At 39.6% G+C, this 19,612-nt stretch overlaps 1 pseudogene; it reads right to left on the bottom strand.

The window, feature by feature from the left end:
* Positions 1-8,015: 8,015 nt before the first annotated feature.
* On the bottom strand, positions 8,016-8,477 carry LOC122750596 (annotated as a pseudogene).
* Between the last annotated feature and the right edge of the window lie 11,135 nt (positions 8,478-19,612).

Here is a 19,612-nt window from a genome sequence, read left to right on the forward strand (position 1 = left end):
TCTCCCATGGTGCTATCATTCTAATTTTAGCCCAGGGAGTAATAATAAGCCAGTCTCATGACCATTTATTTATACCTTATCTATATGTGTTTTATTCAAGACCTCTTAAAAGGACATACAGTATGGGAGCAGGTAGGTGGCCCAGTGGATAGAGCACCGACCCTGGAGTCAGGAGGACCTGAGTTAAAATCCGGCCTCACACTTGACACTTACTATCTGTGTGACTCTGGGCAAGTCACTTAACTCTCATTGCCTCATCAAAAAAAAAAAAAAAGAGGGGGAAAAAAAAAGGACATACAGTATCAGAATAATAAAAAGAACTAATAATGTCAATATCAATGCCCAGTATATATTCCCATTCTAAGACTTTACAATCCCTGCCCTGCATCAACCAGTCAAGGACCTAGTCCATAAAGGGCAATTCTTCATCATTCCTAGCCAAGAGTAGATTAGGGCTTTCATTCATAGTTTTGGGTCAGTCATGTTGATGCAAATGCAGGAACTCTGAGAACCCAGGGCTCTCCCCCAAAAGACAGGGCAGTATCAGGTATTGTTTTCACTTCCAGGTGAGCAAATTTTTGCTCACCAATCTCTGACTCGCCTTTTTGTTATTAAGCTTGTGCATTTAAATATATTTCTGTCTCTGTCTTTAATACTGGACAAATCTGAGAGAGTTCCCCCTACGCAATGGATTTAAACTGCCTAAAATAGTCTTACCAAAGCAAAGGAGGATCCCAGGCTGGCCTTACTTCAATCCCCTCCTGGTTGTGCTTTAGACTCTCTGGACTTTACCACCATGCTCCACAGGGGTGCCTACTCCCCTCACCCCACTTTTCAGCTCCCTTTTTTTTTTTTGCGGGGCAGTGGGGGTTAAATGACTTGGCCAGGGTCACACAGCTAGTAAGTATCAAGTGTCTGAGGCTGGATTTGAACTCAGGTTCTCCTGAATCTAGGGCCGGTGCTTTATCCTCTGTGCCACCTAGCTGCCCCTCAGCTCCCTTTTATATGTTGTTTTCCCCCATTAGAATGTCAGTTCATGGAGGGCAGAGATTCACTTTCTTTTTGCTTTTTAAACTTTGAATCTCGGTAGCTAATTACAGTGTCTGTCTGGTACATGGGGAGTGGGGAAGGCAGAATAAGCATTTATAGAGGATCTACAATGTGCTAAGCACCGTGCTACGTACTTTACAAATATGATCTCATTTGAAATTAAGTACTTCATAGAGGTTTGTTGATTGCTTGCTTGCCTATCCCCTGCTCTGGAAGCTTTTGTTATGGGAGGGACAGGAGTAATACATTTCTCTGAGGATTCGGGAAGAAGGATCTGAGTACAAAAGACCCTTAACCTTTTTGATGCCACAAAAATAATACATACATGTAATATATTTCATATATATAATGTATGACATAATATATACATGTAGTGAGAATCATATCATCATTTAAGCTATACAGCCTAATATATCTATTTCTATAAGTTCTCCTAAAAATCAGCCTCTCAATCTTCACTCTAGGCTAACTCCCAGACTAGCCCTCACTCACCCTGCCCTAAATGCCCATGATTCCTTACTCCTGATGTATGTTTTTGCTTCAGGAAGCTCACATTCAATCAGTTCCCAGAACCCAGCTCTTTCCATTTCTCTGTGGTCAGGCAGCTGTATTTTCAAGCAGGCCAAGTTGGGGTTTATATAACAAGTATATATAAATAACAAGCAGTGTTCTTCAGACTTGTGAATAAATCATTAGCTAAAGTTTGGTCAATGATTGATTTGTAATGCATCATCCCAGATTCCCAAAGAACACAGTTAAGGCATTTTTGATTTCTGTGCATTGATGTTCTTTTTTTTTTTTTTTTTTGTGGCTCTCATTTCTGATCAAGCTAATTCTGCAAAAACAATAGAGAGAATGCGTTATTTTTTCAAAAGTTGTCTTCATTAAAATCATTGCCATTTTCTAAATGAATAGTCTAAAGTTGTTGATGAACTGGTGTGTGTGTGTGCGTGTATGAGTGCGTGTGTGTGTGTGTGTGTGTGTGTGTGTGTTGGGGTGGAGAGAGGTAGAGAAGAGTTTTAAAGGGACCTTAATTATGATTTAAAGCACTTGCTACATTTCTTATGGGTTGGAGGCCTAACCACTTATCTACTTTATCACAACAGGAAGTTGAGTACACTCTAACTAAAGCAGACCGTTTCTGTAAAGGGGTTCACTTTGAATCATGATCCCCTAGGCTATATTCTTTAGTTATTAGCAGCTGAAATTTACACAGTTCAGAATGAGGCTTTTGTTGTGTTCTTGTGCTATTATAAATCATTAGACTTGCCCAAAATGCAAAGAATTTTTATGGGAACCACTAATAAAATGCAGTTGTAAAGCACTTTTGGAAATGTAAAGTGATATATCCCATGGCTTAATAATAATATTTTCCCCACTCCCTCACACACACCTTCCTGTTGATGCTGATACCTGGCAACATTTGAAATCTATAAATAGAGAGGTTTCAGGGAAGAAAACAAGGAAACAATCTTCCTTTGTCAGAGAATCTGAATAAATTGGCTTTTCAGGGTCTAAGAAGAAAATGGCCCTATCTTACACTAGAAAGGGACCCTTCTAAATTCCATGCCTGTTCCATAGAATCGAAAGTTCAGGTACCAAATGGACACTGTGTAGATGAGAGGGGAAATGAGTATCACAGCAGTGAGGGAATACTGACCTAAGCTCTGGATTTTAGTGCAGTTACAGAGAGGGTTGTAGACACTTGCTTATGAACAATGATTTAAAAATGAATGTATGAATGAATGAATGAATGGATGGATGGATGGATGGATGGATGGATGAATGAATGCATGAAAAAAGCATTTAAGTGCTCACTATGAGCTAAGCAGGGCATCTCAGTGGCAGTGGCATAGTGGATGGAGCACTGGCCCTAAAGGTGGGAGGGCCTAAGTTCAATTTTCACCTCAGACACTTACTAGCTGTTTGACCCTGGGCAGGTCATTTAACCGCAATTACCTTAAACATCCAGGGCCATCCATCTCCAGTCATCCTGATATATATCTAGCCACTGGACCCATATGGCTCTGAAGGAGAGAGTGAGGTGGGTGATCTTGCACAGACCTCCCTCACTTAAATTCAATTCACTCTGCAAGTCATGATATCACCCTGATGTCATAGTTCTCTTGGAGAATGAAGGAGAAACAACAAAAACAACAGTGAGCTATGTAAACAATGAGTTTACAAACAAAGCTGTCAAAACAACTGGGAGGGGATGCAAAGCAACTGGGAGGGCAAAACAACTGGGAAGAGAGTGCCTGGGATTTGAATAGCACCCATCTATATCAATATGTCATCTTTGTTCCTTACAGACCAGGGCTTTTGTGCCCCGGCTCTTGAGGTGCGATGCAGAGCTATTTTTCCCTTGCGAAAGTTTAAGGATTCCTTGGGTGTTAGGGTCTTTGGGTTTCTTGGGGTCCCAAGTCCCACTACAATGGTATGTGAAGCACTGACAGGAGCTGGCTAAATGTAAAGAGTTTAGTTTTCTCTAAAGAGCATCTAGGGTCATGATTCCTTGGGATGAGAGAACTACATGGAAGACTATGAAGCAGGAATAAAGATTTATTTAGTGCCTACACATGTATACACACCCATAAATGTACATGCCCCCAGGTACTATGATAAGTGATTTTTGCATTAATTTTTACAAATAATTCTATGAGATTAGTAGATTCTCTTCTCAAGATTCTCAGCTATGGCTAGCAAAAAAGGTCAGGGGATAGAAAAATCCAGCAACCATAAGATCTCTAGGGGTTGAAGGAGTAACATAAGGTGAATGTTCTAAAAGGTTGACCAAGGGTTGGGAGATCCTACATTCACTTAGGTAGTATGTGTCAATAGCAGAACTATGAACCCCCATCTTCCTGACTTAGATGTCATCAATCAATCAATGAACATTTATTATGTGTCAAGCACTGTGCTAAGTTCTGGGGATACAAAAAGAGGCAAAAGACAATCTTTCAAGGAACTTACAGTCTAATAGGGGAGACAACATGTAAACAAATACATGTAAAGCAAGCTATATAAAGAATAAATAAGGGGTGGCTAGGTGGCACAGTAGGTAGAGCACTGGCCCTGGAGTCAGAAGTACCTGAGTTCAAATCCAGTCTCAGATACTTGATACTTACTAGCTGTGTGACCCTGGGCAAGTCACTTAACCCCAATTGCCTCACCAAAAAAAAAAAATAAGAGAGGGAAGACAATGAAAGTAAGAGGGGTTGGGGAAGGCTTTCTATAGAATGTGGGATTTTAGTTCTATAGAATATGGGATTTAGTTCCTTTAAGAGGAAATCGGGGAGGTCAGTAGTCAGATTAGAGGAGGGAGAGTGTTCTAGGCATGGGGGACAGCCAGAGAGAGTGACCAGAGCTGAGAGATGGAGGGTCTTGTTAAACAGCCAGGAAGCCAGTGTCACTGGACAGAAGAGTACATATATGGAGAGGAGTGAGGTGTAAGAAGATTGGAAAGGAAGGATGGGACTATGTTATGAAGGGTTTTGAATGCCAAACAGAGCATTTTGTATTTCATTCTGGAGGCATGAGGAAGCCATTAATGTTATTGATCAGGGGGTATGTGTGACATGATCAGACCTGTATTTTCGAAAATACTTTAGTGGGTAATAAAGAATGGATTGGAGAGGGGAGAGACAGGCAGACCCACCAGCAGGCTATTACAATAGTCCAGGTGTGAGATGCACCAGTGTTGTGGTAGTGTCAGAGTAGAGAAGGGGGTGTATTAGAGAGATGGTGCAAGGGTGGAATCAACAGGAATTGGTAAGAGCTTGGAAATGAGGAGTGAGAGATAGTGAAGCATCCAGGATGTTTCCTAGCTTGTGAGTCTGAGGGACTGGGAGGATGGTGCTGCCCTTTATGGAAAGGTAGCAGGGGGTAGGGTTTAGGGGGAAAGATAATGAGTTCTGTGTTGGACATACTGAGTTTCAGATGTCTCTGGACATCCAGTTTGAGATGTCTGAAAGGCAGTTGGAGATGTGATATTGAGGGTCAGCAGAGATTTGGGGGCAGGAAAGGTAGATTGAGAATCATGAACATAGAGATGGTAATTAAACCCGTAGGAACTGATGAGAGTAGGAAGTAGTATAGAGGGAGAAGAGGATCCAGGACAGACCCAGAGGGACACTTTAGGTCACGAATTAGGCCTTTGTCTTGTAACAATTGGAATAACGCCACCTGCTGGATACTTACTGTAGAAGAGTTCTGCCCATGAAGGGAAGGTCTTTGAGGGCAAGACCAGGAGTCTTTTCTTTGGCGGGAGGAAGTGACGCGGACTAGTGGGAGGAGGAAGGAAGAGACTGGCGCGGACTCTGGGGCTCTTTCCTGAGGACGCTGGCGGAGAAGGGAGCTAAAAATGTGCTCTCCCTTTAATAGATAGAAATCTAGGCCTTTCTCTCTCTCTTTACCAAATTCTTATTCTCCTTAATAAATGCTTAAAAGTCTAACTCTTGCTAAAGCTTATAATTTATTGGCGACCACTCATTAGATATTTTAGACAGTTTAGCTAGAATTTTAGCCCTTAACAGTCTTCTAAGCCTGTTGCAGGTCTCTGCAGCCCTAAGTCATATCCCATGACTTCTCAGCCTGTTCATCTAAAAACTAGGCTGGTAAAAGCTCAACTACCCCTTTTGTTTGTGCTTTAATATGGGTCAGCTTCTTCCTTACCCATCTCTATTTCTGCTTTTAAGGGACTATATGGAAACCAAAAATTAGATCCCCAGGAGACAGTCAAGATGAGATACTGAAATTGTCTAAGGGAAAAATTAAAGAAGCATTTGTAGTTTTACATATTTATGCTTAATCCCTTCCCTTCCCTTCAAAAAATTATTTAAAAAAAAAATTGACATCACAGTGAGAGACACCTTAGCACAGGGAATAGAAAAAGCACCCTAGGCTTTCTCTGCCTTAATTTCCTTGGGGAAAACTCCTCACCTCTGATTAGGTAGTGAATTTTCCTCTGAGCATGTCTGAGGAATTCTCTATAGTTAGGCTTCTAATCCTCTCCTTGCTCCAAAGGCAGGCCAAGAGCTTTTTAGCATAATATCCAACCATTTTAATAGGCTTCCTCAGAATGTGGATTGGCTTAGAAGATAGGCAGCTCCTTATTTTTATTGTAGTTGAAAAGCCCAACATTTTCCTGAGGATTACAGGATTACATTTAATACTGTAATTCATATCCTGTTATACGACCTAGAACATTTGGGGCACTCGATAAATGTTAAATAATGATATTTAATGGGACACTTTTTTTTACATCAACACATAAAACCTTCAGTCTCTTAGTCTCCTCCATCTCTGCTACTCTGCTGTCACTCTTTCCAGTAGCAAGAATTGAAGGCTGAGGCAAAAAAAAAAAAAAATCTGTTTGCAAATAGTCAAATGAAACCCAATTTGCCCAGATTGTCTCACTTAGTATTATTTCTCTTTCTGCAGCCAATTTGAAGGCAACACCAGTTTGGTTCCCACCCTCACTCTATCAGGTTTCTCTCATACAGATCTTTCCTTTATCTACCTTAACTGCTTCAGGGCAACTAGGTGGTGCAGTGGATAGAGCACAAGCCCTAAAGTTGGGAGGACCGGAATTCAAATCTCCCTTCAGACACTTACTATCTGTGTGATCCTGGGCAAGTCACTTAACCCCAATTGCATTAAACGTCTGGGGCCATCTCCAGTTGTCCTGATCCATATCTTGCCACTGGACCCAGATGGCTCTGGAGGAGAGAATGAGGCTGGTGACTTTGTGCAGCCCTCCCTCACTTAAAATCTAATTCACTGCAAGTTTGTTGTTGTTGTTGTTTTTTTTTAGTGAGGCAATTGGGGTTAAGTGACTTGCCCAGGGTCACACAGCTAGTAAGTGTTAGGTGTCTGAGGCTGGATTTGAACTCAGGTACTCCTGACTCCAGGGCCAGTGATCTATCTACTGCGCCACCTAGCTGCCCCCTCACTGCAAGTCTTGACATCACCTCCTGATGTCATGGTCCTCTTTGAGAATGAAGGACAAATAACACTTTAGCTGCTTTAAAGACTTTAACCTTCTAATCCCAGCTACCACACTAATATAGAGATCTACAGTTTTACATCTTTATACCACTGAACAGTAATATGGTTATTGTTCTTTATAGGGCTTAGCAGGGAAACTTCCTTTGTGCTGAATCTAGGGGGATGGATGATGTTAATATGCAGATATCTGGCTAAAAGAGATGTAGCAATGGTATAGTAAATAGGGTTCTGGATTTGCTGTCAGGAAGACACAGACTCATATCCCGCAAAATCCTCTATTTACCATTCAGAACCCTTCATAACCTATCCCTCCCCTACCTACCTTTCTAGTCTTTTCACATCTTACTCCAAGTCAGGTACCCTTCCATCCTGTGACACTGGCCTCTTAAATACTTTGCCTCCTTGCTTTTATAAGAAGACTTTCCCAATCTCTCTCTCTCTCTCTTTTTTTTTTTTTAAGTGAGGCAATTGGGGTTAAGTGATTTGCCCAGGGTCTCACAGCTAGTAAGTGTTAAGTGTCTGAGGCCGGATTTGAACTCAGGTCCTCCTGACTCCCGGGCTGGTGCTCTATCCACTGTGCCACCTAGCTTCCCCCCCCTCTCTCTTAATTTGCTTTCCCTCTATTAATTATCCCCTATATGTGTTGTATATAGCTTGTTTATACATATTTGCTTGCTTCCTCATTAGATTGTGAGCTCCTTGAGGGCAGGAACTAATTGTTTTTATTATTTTATTTTATTATTATTATTTTTTTTTGTGGGGCAATGAGGGTTAAGTGACTTGCCCAGGGTCACACAGCTAGTAAGTGTCAAGTGTCTGAAGCTGGATTGAACTCAGGTCCTCCTGAATCGAGGGCTGGTGCCTTATCCACTGTGCCACCTAGCTGCCCCACAGGTACTGATTTTTTTTTTTCATTGTGACACTTTTATTGACAAAAATAATCCAACAAACGATATTCACAGACGGCGACCACCCTTTCTGTGAGTGCTGTCAGAGGGGATTGGAGTGACATCCTCAATCCGCCCAATCTTCATTCCAGAATGTGCCAGGGCCCTCAGGGCTGACTGTGCACCAGGGCCAGGTGTCTTAGTCCTATTTCCCCTTGTGGCCCGAAGTTTGATGTGAAAAGCAGTGATGCCTAGTTCTTTACATCTCTGGGCAGTGTCCTGAACGGCCAACATAGCAGCATTGGGAGAAGATTCATCTCTGTCAGCCTTGACCTTCATCCCACCAGTCACTCAGCAGATAGTTTCTTTGCCAGAGAGATCAGTCACGTGGACAAAGGTGTCATTGAAGGAAGCAAAAATATGACAGACACCAAACACATTCTCTCCCTCTGCAACCTGAGGTCCGAGGCTGATGACCTGCTCTTCCTTCTTTTCCTTCCCCTTGCGAGGTGCCATTTCTGCTCCTTCGCTTGGGCCTCCAACACCTAAGAGGAACTGATTTTTGACTGAAGTCCCTTCTACTTGTAAATCTATGATCCTAAGACTTCAAGTAGGCTGAGGAATTTGTTTTTATTTTTCTTTCTTTCTTTCTTTCTTTCTTTCTTTCTTTCTTTCTTTCTTTCTTTCTTTCTTTCTTTCTTTCTTTCTTTCTTTCTTTCTTTCTCTCTCTCTCTCTCTCTCTCTCTCTCTCTCTCTCTCTCTCTCTCTCTCTCTCTCTCTCTCTCTCTCTCTCTCTGGGGTAATGAAGGTTAAGTGACTTGCCCAGGCTCACACAGCTAACAAGTATCAAGTGTCTGAGGCTGGATTTGAACTCAGGTCCTCCTACATCCAGGGTCAGTGTTTATCCACTGTTCCACCTAGCTACCCCCAGGCTGAGGAATTTCAAAAGCAGTGGGAGGGTGATGGGGAGATGGGACATTGTCACAAATCGCTTGGGCAAGAGGTGAGAAAGTAAAGAACACACACTGACTCATTTCTATGGATCTGAGCCCAGCAAAAGTCAGGTTACTAAATACCTTGAATCCCAATTCTGTCCTTGGATTTCACTTACAATTCAATTCAAGAAAATGCATATTAATGAAGTTCCTTCTATGTCCAGAAAACTGTACCAAATGCTGAGTGAGATATAAAGTTTAGATATGGCCTAATCTCTGTCTTCATGAAGCTTACATCTAGGGCATGAGGTATATGTAGTCAACTATAATGCAAAATAATGCAGGATAAGCGCATCATTGAGGTACAAGTCTGAGGAGAAAGGTTGCTATTGGTAAGAAGAAGCAGGAAAGGTTTCACAGAAAATAAGTCAGTTGAGCTCAGCTTTAAAAGATAGGGATTTATCAGTTAAAGCCCCCAGCCAATTTTCCCAGTCTTATTTTACATCACTGCATTTTCTTCACTCAATGGTTTGGCCAAAGCAGCTTTCTTGCACATGTATATGCATGTGTGTGTATGTGTATATGTATAAGATTCATGCTGCTAGGTCTCAACCTGTACTCAAATATCAAAATAGATCTGTAGAATAGCAGTATTTGGAAACAAATGAATATCAAATGGATATCTAGTGTTCAATAAACCCAAGCACCTAAATCAAAAGAAAAGAAATTTTTGTCATTGTTTGACAAATCATTACCAGTCCTACTTGTATAGGTCCAGATTCTGCTGTCTCCCAAATGCCCTGCCTAGAATGTCCTTCCCCCTTAATCAATCAACAAGTATTTATTCATCTCCTCCTAAGTGCTAGACTCTGTGTTAGGTGCTAGATATACAAAGATAGAAATGAAGTATTGCAGTCCCTGTCCTTGAGGAGAGAGATAATATAAGGGAGACAATATGTACACAAATAAGTATAGAGGAATCATTTGCAAAACGAATACAAGCATGCTGATGGGTCAGCTATTAAGGGCTCAATCCTTAGAGCATCAGCTTAGCTCCCCTTTAAATGACTTTTCGCCACAATGAAGTCAACTGACAGGAAATAATCAAAAAGCTAGGCTTTCCTAACTTTCAGGGCCATGTGCTTTATCTTTACTAATACTTAATATGCTTTAATAAATGCTTAATGCCCCAAACTGGTGCTAAAGCTTCTAATTTATAAGTAACAAATATATTAGAAACCCCAAACGTGGGACAGAAATAAGGTGACCACATATAATTTTACATGCCACAACACAAACATATGGATTGTTGTTCTTGAGTTGTGTTTGACTTTGTTAGTGGGGTTTTCTTGGTAAATGTGCTAAAGTGGTTCTTTCTCTAGTATGTCCCCATTTTATAGATGAGAAACTGAAGGAAATAGGGGTAAAGTTACTTGCCCATGGTCACACAGGAAGTAAATGTCTGAGGCTGGATTTGAACTCAGATCTTCCTGACTTCAGATCCAGTGCTCTATTCATTGCATCACCTAGCTGCACCCCTCCCCCACCCTGTCAAATTCAAATGGAAGAATGAATGGTCAAGGATATTTACATATTACACACACACACACACACACACACATATATATATATACACACACACACATATACATTTACATACACACACACACACACACATATATATATATATATAAATAAAATAAAATTGGCTGCTTGTTGTCCTTTACTCTTGAAGAAGACCAAAATGACATCAATATTTTAGAGTCAAGTTGCAGTGTGTCTGCCTGTGGCTAATGAAGTCAATATGAGCTCAGAATACTCTACCACAGGTCTGGCACAAATCATCCATGTGAACATTTGGGGTGGTTTCTTTAAATTGTACATCTGTTTCTTTTGAGCTACTTCAATTCTGCTTTGTTTACAGAGTATAGTACCTACTCTGATGAGGGCACATCATGCTGGGCAGTCCTGTGCCAGTGTCTCCCATGTCATGCAATCAATTCCAAAGTTCTTCAGAGAGTCCTTAAGAGTGTCCTTGTGAGGGGCAGCTAGGTGGCACAGTGGATAGAGCACCGGCCCTGGAGTCAGGAGGACCTGAGTTCAAATCCAGCCTCAGACACTTGACACTTACTAGCTGTGTGACCCTGGGCAAGTCATTTAACCCTCATTGCCCCGCAAAAAAAAAAAAAAACAAAAAAAGAAAAAAAAGAAAAAAAAAGAGTGTCCTTGTTTTGTTTTGTTTTGTTTTTTGTTTTTTTGGTGAGGCAATTGGGGTTAAGTGACTTGCCCAGGGTCACACAGCTAGTGTCTGAGGCCGGATTTGAACTCAGGTCTTCCTGAATACAAGGCCGGTGCTTTACCCACTGTGCCACCTAGCTGCCCCCAAAGAGTGTCCTTGTATCACTTCTTTTTTTCTGAAATTTGCCTGCTCATCATTTCTTACAGCACAGTAGTATTCCATTACATTCATATACCACAACTTGTTCAGCCATTCCCCAATGAATGGGCATTCCCTCCATTTCCAATTCTTTGCCACCACAAAGAGAGCTGCTATCAATATTTTTGTACATGTGGGTTCTTTTCCCTTTTTTATGATCTCTTTGCATGTATTACTTCTTCTGACCACCATGTGAGTACTTGCTTTCTGTGAGTTCTCCATTAAATAGTCTTTTAGGCAAGTGCACATTTGGCATTTGAACAATGTAGCCAGCCCATCCGAGTTGCTCTTTCTGCAGTAGAGTTTGAATTCTTGGCAGCTAAATTCAAAAGAGAACTTCAGAGCCTAATATCTTATGCTGCCAGGTAATCGCCAGAATCTTCCGAAGACAATGGAAGTGATTCTGTTTCTTGGCATGTCACTGGTACGCTGTCCATACTTCACGGGCAAATAACAATGAGGTCAGAACAACCACTCTGTAGAACTTTAGTTTTATAGTCAATGTAATAATACCTTTTCTAACCTACACTTTTCTTTTTTTTTTTTTTTTTTTGGGTGAGGCAATTGGGGTTAAGTGACTTGCCCAGGGTCACACAGCTAGTAAGTGTTAAGTGTCTGAGGTCGGATTTGAACTCAGGTCCTCCTGACTCCAGGGCCAGTGCTCTATCCACTGCGCCACCTGGCTGCCCCCCACACTTTTTTTTGGAGTCTCCCAAACACTGAACTAGCTCGAGCAATGTGTGTGTGTCAACCCTATCATCAATGTGTACATCCTTGGAAAGTATACTGCCAGGGTAAATATTAAAAACTTCTCCCTTTGCTGTAATTGATGGTTCCATGTATGGATGTCATGGTGCTGCCTGGCAGAGCACCTGTGTTTTCTTGGTGTTAATTATTAGGCCAAAATTAGCATAAGCAGAAGAAAGTAGATCCACACTCTGTTGCATCTTAGCTTCAGAGGCTGCACTGGGTGCACAATCATCTGTGAACAAAAAAATCATGCACCAACTCTCTCTCCAATAAAATAAAATATATAGTATTACAAAGAAAACTATATTAAAAATAAAAGTATCAAAAGATTTTTAAAAATGAAGTTCACAGATTCTAGCCTAATTACCATTGTGAAGCTAGATCTTTGATCTGGAGTGAATCATCTCTTTAGCTTCAAGTACAATTCAAATGAACAAACATTTAGCAGACACCAACTAGGTACTGTAAACACTGTGTTGTCTGTGGAGAAATATGAAGTTCAGATAATATGTTCCTGCACCATTGAAAATGACATGGTTCAGGATATAGCACATAGATAATAGAACATAGCAAGGAAGAGAAAATTATTTTAGATGTATAAAAGGAAAAATAGTCACCCACTACCACATTTTTTCATATGAATGAAGTTTACATAAAAGTACAGATAGTATATGAATAACATTTTAGAGACATATAAAAATAGGAAGTTTGAGGTGGGAGTCTGAGGTGGAAAGGTTGTTATTAACTATGGCAATCAGGGAAGAAATCATGAAGAAGATGTTATTTAATCTGATCTTTAGAGGATATTTGAGAATTCAACAAGTGAGGGGTAGGTAGGGAATGTGTTCTCTTTTTCTTTCTCCATATATGTGTATATACATACACACATTTACATATGTATACGCCTGTCTTTGGGCACTAACACATACACATATGTATATGTGTGTATACGCAATATATATACACACACATATACATGTCAATGCCCAAAGACAGACAGACACATACATATATGAAATAACATTAGTTTTATTTTATTTAATTTATTTATTAATTTTTGGTGAGGCAGTTGGGGTTAAGTGACTTGCCCAGGGTCACACAGCTAGTAAGTGTTAAGTGTCTGAGGCTGGGTTTGAACTCAGGTCCTCCTGAATCCAGGGCCGGTGCCCTATCCACTGTGCCACCTAGCTACCCCAGAAATAGCATTAGTAAAGTCACAGAAACAGAACCCCTATTCTCTCTCTTTCTTCTTTCTTTCTTTCTATCCACAAATATCATATGTATATACACATATATGTCTATGTATGTATATAACATACATATATACACATACACATATATTAGCATTAGTAAAGTCACAGAAACAGGACAAAAACGCAGGTTGTCTTTGGGCATTAGCATAATCTAGTTTCTGGAACATAGAGTGCTAGTGGGATACTAGTATGAGATAAGCTTGGAAAGTATTTTAGTACTTTGCAATTTTCTGTCTTGGAGAGTTGACTTGAAATGCTAAGGGATTACAGGTTACACAGCCAGTATATTTCATAAAGGGGACTTAAATTCAGATCTTCTAGACTTAGAGGCTACCTCTCTATCCTATCCCATGCTACCTCAAATGAACCATGCATAGCAGAAGTGCATGACTTCAGGCATAATTTTCTTTTTGGGTTATTTGTGAATTGGTACATTTCTTAAGTTCATGATAAAAAAGAAAATGAAAAAATAATTAAAGAATAAAAGAGAAAGAAAATAAGGGAAAAACAATAAAGGTGGGGGTGATGTCAGCTCAATTAACCCAAACAGCAAGCATTTACTGGGTACCAATTATGGTAAAATGTTTTGTATATCAAGCAAGAGACATTTAACTTTAATTGGTGTCCATAAGGAACCAAAGGAGATTTTGGAATAGAGGAGTAATATGACCAGATCTAGGCACAGGGCCAACTTTCACAGTAAAATAATTAAGTAAAACCAAAAGTCAATTATACAGGGTCTAGATAATTGAGTTTGGAGTAGAATTTATTTATTTATTTTTTGCTTCTGTTTGAATTTGTTTTGTTTTTGCAATATCATGTCATAGAAAAGACAATGAAGATTGTGACAGCCATTTATTACCTGTGTCAGGATACAGTCACACTCAAAACATTCTGAAATGTTCGCTCTACCTTTTACATTCTTTGAGGATGGAGATTCTGCAGCCTTCCCCAATAACCATTTTGAGTCTCATACACCTCTTTTAGTCTCTCATTATATTTAACCCAAGTTCCTCTTGCTTCAATTTAAACCCATTTGTTCCCGTTCAATCCTCAGGGAAAATGGAGAACAGCTAGTCCTCCTCTATATAATAGCCCTTCATATACTGAAAACTATTATAAAGTGACATCTTAGCCTCATCTTCTCCAAGCTCAATAATTCTAAATCCTTTAATCTATGGTCTTTGGTCTCATTTTCCAACCCTTTAATCATTTTTTTTTTCTTGATGGGAAATCTATGAGATGTGGGCAAGACTGTTATATGGCAGGGGCTTAATGATAACCACTCTGCATCACAATGAAGTTCAGATCATTACAGAGATGACCAAATGCAGTAAGGAAGCTCATGGGGATCCTTGATTTTTTGAGTACCCCCTAACCAACTTTTTAAAATAGTAGTAGGTAACTGGGACAGTGGGGTATATGGTTTTGAGACTTTAAGTAGTTACATTTACAAGTGCATCCTGGAGAATTTGCAACTTTAATGAGTATTTAAATAATGAGAAAGAATTCAACAAGTTTAGAGAGGGCAGGAAGACTTTCCAACTACAGGGAGTAACTTGGGCTAAGACATAGGGATATGAGAGTTCAGTCTATGCTTGATATGGGCAGGGAAGAGTTCAATTTGATAAACTAGACAAGTAGGGTGGCACCAAATTGCAGAAGGCCTTGAGTGCCAGGCAAAGGAATTTGAAATTTACTCAAGAGGTGATAAAGAACCACTGACAATTTTAGAATAAAGAAGTCAGAAAGCTAGATATGTGTAACAGCTAGTACTGGAGACAATACTTAAGAATATGCTTTTTTCATATTTTGTCCCATTTGCACCTTAGAAAGGGTGTATTCTTTTCAGATCTGGGCTTATCAGAGCAAAGAAAGGGTAAAGGAGTCTTCATACTTCTTTGCTCCTTTAAGAGGTATAAAGAAATTTCTTAAATTGAGAGGATTAGATGGGCTTGGCCTTTGGTTGAAGACAACTAACATCACACAGGAAGCATCTGATGATTAGCTGAAAGGATCAGCCACACCCATTGGGACTATATTAAAAAATACAAGGCAAGCCAGTCAGCTGTGAAGAGTGGAGTTCTACTAGCTAAGAACAAACTCAGCTCCTGGGGATGATTTTTTACCTCTCCTTTCCCCTCTCTCATCCCACTTGGCAGCAGAAGCAAACCAGGTGTATGTGTGTGGTGTATCATAGGATACCTCATCATTTAACTTTTCCTTCCTCTGCTGCTCAACAAGTGGATCATCTCAGGATTTAGAGTTGGACTGGAAAGGACCTTAGAGATCATCTAATCCAGTGGTGCCAAATTTAAATAAAAACAGGTGGCCCCTAATCCATACGTAAGAATCCCTAAGGGGTACATATTGACTCTTTTTAAAATCTAACATTATCTATAGGCTTTTAATTGTATTTTAAAATTTTGTTAAATATTTCCCAAATCCATTTTATTCTTATTTGAGCCAAACTTGGGAGTCAGATATGTGGTTTGAAGGTTGTGTATCTGACACCTCTGCTAGCCCCAACTACCCTCATTTCATAGCTGAAGAAAATTAAACTTACCAAGGTTAAATTATAATGCCTTATGGGGGTCAAGTAACAGAGGGGCAATTGGACCCCAGATATTTAGATGGCATATTCAGTGCATTTGTTTATGTACAAGGCTGCCACTAGAGATAATAACAAAAAATGGAAAGACAGTAACCAACCTTGAGGGAAGTATGTTAGGATTCTTTCCAGACAGAAGAGGATTTTGGAAGCCTCTATGTGATTTTAGGACTTATTGGTAGTGGGGAATGCTTAGAGAGCAGAGTGGAGAACTTTGAGGAGCCTTTAAAAAGAAAAAAATGTATCTAAAAGTCACTCTAACTGTTAAAGTTGATAATGATTGTAAACATACATAATGTACAGAAACAACCAACTTTTTCAGCTAATTCTAAGCACAACAAAATAAATCTTTGGAAGCAGCTTCCCTCTACCCCTCCCCCTCTTCTTTCATCAAAGATGCTTTGGATTTCTGTTGTGACATTCCTTTTTTTTTTTTTTTTTTTTTGCAGGACAATGAGGGTTAAGTGACTTGCCCAGGGTCACATAGCTAGTAAGTGTCAAGTGTCTGAAGCCTGATTTGAACTCAGGTCTTCCTGAATCCAGGGTTGGTGCTTTATCCACTGCACCACCTAGCTGCCCCACTGATGCATATTTAACAACCGGATCTTGGGGGGAAAAATGAAGGTATAACACAGAAGTTTAATTTGCATTTTTAATATTTTCTCCATTACTTTCCTAAAGACTAGATAATCAACAAAGCAATAAATTGACCCTTGATTTATATTGTTTCACTTATTAAGTAGGAGTGAATGGTTGTACCATAAATATAACTCAGGAGGAGAAGCAGGTTTTGAAGGTAAGAGAATCAGGCAGGTGGCTTTAAACATGGTGCCTTAGGTACTCTTCCTCTTCATCATAGGACTATGGAGAAGGAGGTCATGCCCACAGGGAAGAGATGGGTTTTTTCATCTGAAAGGAGGGAAAGTCTTCTTTAACCACATTCTATCTTCCACAATAATGCCCAATGGTAACAGAGACAGAGTGAAAAAAGTGTAATAAAAACAATAGTATAAACACACTATTATATAAAAGTATGCATACATAGTAGTATATATAGCAGTATAATAGTATGTATATAATAGTATCTGTGCATGCACATACATGTATATACATACATGTATATGTACACATGTACACACATCAATGGATATGTATACATATGTATGTATGTATGATGCAAATAAAGACATCATATAGCTGCCGGCCTCAGGGTTATACAATGGTTCCTCCTGAGGCAGGATAGTGTAGCAAAGCCCTGAAATCAGAGGATGCTTCCATTTGAATCCTGGCTCTTACAATAGTTGTGTGACCTTAGAATAATACCTTAACCACTTAGCCTTTTTTTCCTTATCTGCAAATAGTGAAACTTCTAATAGTTAACTTACTGGATTTTTATGAGGAAAGTGCTTTGCAAACTTCCAAGTGCTATGTAAATGGGAGTTATTGTTACCTCATTTCCTTGAAAAAATGGTAAAACACCCAGAAGGGTATGTTTACTGGTAAAGGCCATAGAAGCTGTGTACAATAGATGAGAGAGACAGTCTCAGATTCAGAAAGACCTGGATTCAAGTCATGTCTCTGACACATATTGGCCGTGTCTTTGGGCAAGTTACTTAATCTTGGTGCCATTTGATAACTCATGAATTTTTGAATTGTACACCTTGCATTGATAGGATGGGTCCTTTTCATTGGATGTTTTCACCAATGAAATCTGGATCTTTTCCTTCTTAGGGGAAAAAAAAGGTACAGGTATAAAAAATTTTGCTTAGTTGTTTATTTATCCTTAGCTTTGTTTGGTTGTTTTTTTCATATTTTTGTTTTTGCTTATGATTTTACTTGCAGTACCTTTGCTTCTTGTTCATACATTTGACCACTTGTAGGTGATGGAAGTTAACATTTATCAGTTAGGAAAAAAAACCAACAACTCTTCATTGATACCATTAACAAAAATCTGAAATGACCTGATGACCAATTTGGATAATATTTAATAATATTTCTATCATCTTTTCCTTGACATTCTAAAATAAGTTCATACCTCAGTTTCAATTCAGTGCTCTGTGAGCAGCCAATAAAAGTCAGATTGAACAAAAGAATGCTTCCTGGTGTTAGTACTAGGTAGATGTGGGAAAATAGACTAAGGTATTCAGGAAGCTCTCTGAAAGACATTTCTGAGCGCTTCTCAGAATTTCTAAGTTAAGAATGGAATGGATCAGGGTATGGGTGAAATTTTTCATTGAGATTTACTTAAGAGAATTCTTTGCAAAGGAACTAGTAACACATTTATATTGAACTTCAAGAGTATACATAGAAACATTTGGGGGCAAGCAGCAGATTCCCACTTCCATCTATAGAACCTTGGGCCATTTCAGCAGATTAGAGGAGCCTCACTAGTTTGCCCCATTATACATATATGAAATTTCCCCTTTTTTGTCTAATTGTCTTTGGTATGTAAAAGAAGCACAATGTTTAGTCTCATTTAATAGCTACTTCAGGAGGCAATGGAGATAGCAAGAATCTGACATGGAAATGTTTTGAGTTCTTATCTAAAAAAAGAAGGAAGGATGGACAGAGAGAGGGAAGAAGGGGAGTAGAGGGGAGAGAAGAAGGAAGGAAGGCAAGGAGGAAAAGAGAAAGACAGGGAAAAGAGGGAGAGGGAAGAGAAAGAGTGAGAGAGAGAAAAAAAGAAAGAATGAGAGAGAGAGAGTGAGTGAGAGAGAGGAGACTGGGAGAGAGGGAGGAATATTTATTAGCCTATTATAGTCTTTGTTAATTTTTACTTTTTTTCCCTCCCAAACTAATACACACTCAGCTTATTGAGTGAAGAGCAGAAAGAAGGGCATGAGGACTGTTGTAATGATATGGAATTTTCCCTTGGTTTTTCCAATGACCAGAAATTACCACTGGGCATACAAGTGTTGTTAGGTGGGCTAGAGAGTCAGGAGTGATAGGATATGGGAATCAGAAAAAACCCCCATAGATAACAACAAGGGAGTCTAAAACAAATGGGAGAGCCAGTCCTCTATGAAGTCTTCTTTGGGAGTCATGTAGGGACTGGTTTCGTGGGTTGGCAATACTTCTATCCAAGTACCTTGTAATATAGGGTAAAACTAGCAGCTAGTTGATGAAATATTGTTAAGTTTTAATTTCATGACCTTGCTTACTAGAATTCTTATTTCCCCTCAAAATGCAGCATGGTATAGTTGATAGTGCACTGGACTGGGAGTCAGGAACAGTTGTCCTCATATCCTGCCTTAGACTACCCCCTCCTTTCATTTCTTCCTTTTTTTTCTAATGTATTCTTCACTATTTGCCAAATTAATATTTCTATCTGACCACGTTGCCATTTAACAAAAATATCTCTAATGTCTTTTTATGTATTGTCTCTAGTTATAAAATTCAAAATCCTTAACCTGTCTATTGAAGGCATCTACCTTCTGGCTCCTATCTTTTCAGTCTTATTTCATTTTTTCTTTCCCTGGCTTTTTCACACAGTCTTCATTTTTGTTAAGCTGAACTTCTTGACAACTCTCTAGCAGGCAGCTAGGTGGCACAGTGGATAAAGCACTGGCCTTGGATTCAGTAGGACCTGAGTTCAAATCCAGACCCAGACCCAGACACTTGACACTTACTAGCTGTGTGACCCTGGGCAAGTCACTTAACCCTCATTGCACCGCCGAGAG

The sequence above is a fragment of the Dromiciops gliroides genome, chromosome 3 (assembly GCF_019393635.1).
Source record: "Dromiciops gliroides isolate mDroGli1 chromosome 3, mDroGli1.pri, whole genome shotgun sequence".
In the NCBI taxonomy this organism is placed as follows: Eukaryota; Metazoa; Chordata; class Mammalia; order Microbiotheria; family Microbiotheriidae; genus Dromiciops; species Dromiciops gliroides.